Below are 3,330 nucleotides of genomic sequence, written 5' to 3'. Positions count from 1 at the left end.
AATTTCAGCCACAACCACGTCTCACGACCATGAGATAGGTGGTTACAGTCTGTAAAGGAATCAATACGACGATCCAGCAAAAGCCTCGTGCACCCTAAGAACGCGGAGCGACCTAAGAACTACCGCCTTCTGCATTTTTCCCGCATGTGTTTTAGCATATTCTTGACACGCAGGGATGCTTTTTAGGCCACTAGCAAGTGAAAGCCTGGCACCTTCAAGAGCGCCGATGATAAGGACGATTAGTTTAACAGAATATTCTGGGTACAATCGTTGCAACTCCCTTATAAGGTCTCGATACCTCTCTTTCTTTTCATTCCCCTTGGTTATGATATTTTTGTCAGCTGGTCCCGAAAATTCGATAACGAACATGGTTCGCTTCACGAAGTCAAGAAGAACCATGTCAGGCCTCGAGTGAGCAACAGAAACAATTGTCGAGAATATAAAGTTCCAGTATATGCGGCACTTCCCATTCTCGACAATTGACTCGATTTCCCTAGGAGCATTTAGAGGAGCGATATTAAGGTTAATGCCGTAAGAGTGACAGAGATGGTCATAAAGAACTCTTAGTGCCGCATTGTGCCTTTAAATGTAGGTCGTTCCCGCGTGAGTTGGACAACTAGATAGCATGTGAGCTAAGTGCTATATATATAGTAAGGACGTTTATTATGTAGTCATAGGGAATATAATTATATAAACTCTACCATACAATGCAACTCGTCTTGCATTTGCGTAATGAAAAAAGTACTATATAAGCGATTTTAATTCGGTTTCCAAATCTCCCGCGCTCTAGATCTTGCGTCGATTGGTCCAAGGCTTCGAGACTCAGAAAACGTGCGCGAAATATACGTATAACCAAATTCTGAAAAAAGGTTATGTTCCTCAGGATTCACCACGTATTTCAAATAAATAATTAGTTACAAATTTAAAAAAAATGTAACACAGCATTAAAATTGTTCATAAATGCATTCGGGACGTACATTAAGTACTTTCTTGAAAATTGGAGTTGGTTTTCACTAATGTAACGGTACGTGAGTGATATTTGACGTTTCACAAGTGTCAAAATCTTTTTGTACTTCCATATTAATTAATTAAATAAAGTGAATATCTGCAGGTTGTACGTAATTAATTGGTGATAAAATCTGTTGTTATACTTATTGAATAAAATATGGGAATCAAACGTTTTTGACTAACTGCAACGAAAATTGTAATCCGTATGATTATAAAAATTGCAACGATGAATCTGAGATTCAAATGATGAGAGGTAAGAAGCGGCGAATTATTCTTATAAACTGGGTGTTCAGCGACCTTGAAAATTTCGTCTCCGCTACTATAGAATGTTCAAGTATACATTTTTTGTGATATTTGACTTATAAATTATAAAAATTATTAGCTGAAATCTTCAATATTAATTCAGCTTCAGAATAGACCTTTTTATTCGAACATTTTTTTGTCGAAATACATGGAAAATATTTTAAATAAAAATAACAACGAAAAATAAATGTGTAAATAAATCAGAGTTTAAAGACAACAAATTTTTAAGTATATTAAAAAAAAAAAACTGCGAAAAAAGTGCGAAAAGTGTGACGAGCAAGTCCATTAATTACATTTGTTGACATCTGTTGTCTTAAAAAAAATGTTTAAAAATCCGGAAAAAATCGCGGAAGGTGATGTACCAGGAGCAAAACTAGTGCACAAATCAGTGGAAGAGCGTAGTGTTAAACAACTTAAACGATGGATAAAATATAGGAAACGATCTTTAGAAGGAAAAAAGTGATTCAGTAGAAAGGTTAGTTCAAGTTGTGTTTGGCAGTTATTAATATTTATTTTCTTTCTTTGCTAACATTTGCTTACATATGAAATGAAGCATTGTTATCGGGGTTTCGAACCTCCTACATTTAAAAAAAAAAATAGAATCTATTTAATACTTTCACTTGAGAACGCAAAACTATTATATTTATATATTTATAACCAGTTTATATGAAAGAAAGAAAATTTGTTAGTACATTCTTTATACCAGGAAATGACTAACAAATGGCTTTTTAGTGTCTAAACTTAAAAAAAGGAGTAGAAAATATAATATTGTGTTATTTTATATTTGTATCAATATTAAATATTTACTCAAACAAACTTCTGAACTGCAAATCTCGTATAAAAGAAAATATTTATACCTGCCATACAAAAACTCAACTATCCTTTCCACTAAAACACGTTTCTTTCTTTTTAAAGCTGGTTTTCTACATTTAAGACATCGTTTCAGCTGCTCAATACTGTGCTCTTCTACTGATTCGTGCACTAATTTTGCTCCTGGAACATCATCTTCCGTGAGTTTCGCCGAATTTTTAAGCATTTTTTAGAAGATGACAGGTGCCAACAGATTCAAATAATGGCCTTGGTCGCAGCACTCTTCGCACGTTTTTCACCGTTTTTTTTTTAAATAGACTTAAAAATGTTCTACCTTAAAAATCTCTGTTATTTACAAATTAATTTTTTGGTTTTGTTTTTATTAACCATATTTTCCATACATTTCGGCACAAAACTGTTCGAAAAATACGGAAATGACGTAAAATTTTTGCACTTGCGCACTTCCGACGTCTAGAATGAAAACGTTTATCAGAATGAGCCATGGCCATATAACGGATTTTTCAAGAGATTCACCACTCCGTTTTTGAGTATACACCATATTACAAATAAAGATTTCAAAATGTTTCAAAGATTTTAAGATATTTAAAAGGATTTTGAAAATTTTATGAAGGCGGGCTCATCAGATTTTAAATATTTCACAACAATTTCACAAAGATTTTTAAACTTTTAAAAGATGTAAAGGGTTTCACAGATTTTGAAAAGGTTACAGTTCACCAGCTTTCAAAGATTTTAAAACATTTGGAAAATTTGAAAAGGTTTCAAAACATTTTAGAAGATTTTTTTACTAATTATAGATTTCAAATATTTCAATGATTTTATAGAATAAAAAAGATTTCGCAAACAGAGATTTAAGAAAAATTTCCCAAAGAAACCACGTCCCGAGAATTTTTGTGAACACATTCTAATATTGTGTTGCATTGTTTTTAATTCGTAACGAATTATTTATTTGAAAGGCGCGGTGAATCCTGGAGAACATAACCTTTTTTCTGAATTTGGTTACACGTATATTTTGCGCACGTCTTCTGAGTCTCGAAGCCTTTGACCAATCAGCGCAAGATCTCTAGCGCGGGAGAATTGGAAACCGAATTAAAATCGCCTATATAGTACTTTTTTGCATTACACAAATGCAAGGCGTTTGCATTGTATGCTAGTTTTTATATAATTATATTCCCTATGACTACATAGTAA

The sequence above is a fragment of the Belonocnema kinseyi genome, chromosome 1, assembly GCF_010883055.1.
Source record: "Belonocnema kinseyi isolate 2016_QV_RU_SX_M_011 chromosome 1, B_treatae_v1, whole genome shotgun sequence".
Taxonomy (NCBI): domain Eukaryota; kingdom Metazoa; phylum Arthropoda; class Insecta; order Hymenoptera; family Cynipidae; genus Belonocnema; species Belonocnema kinseyi.
The sequence above is the reverse complement of the archived record's forward strand: the minus strand, read 5'-3'. Positions refer to the sequence as shown.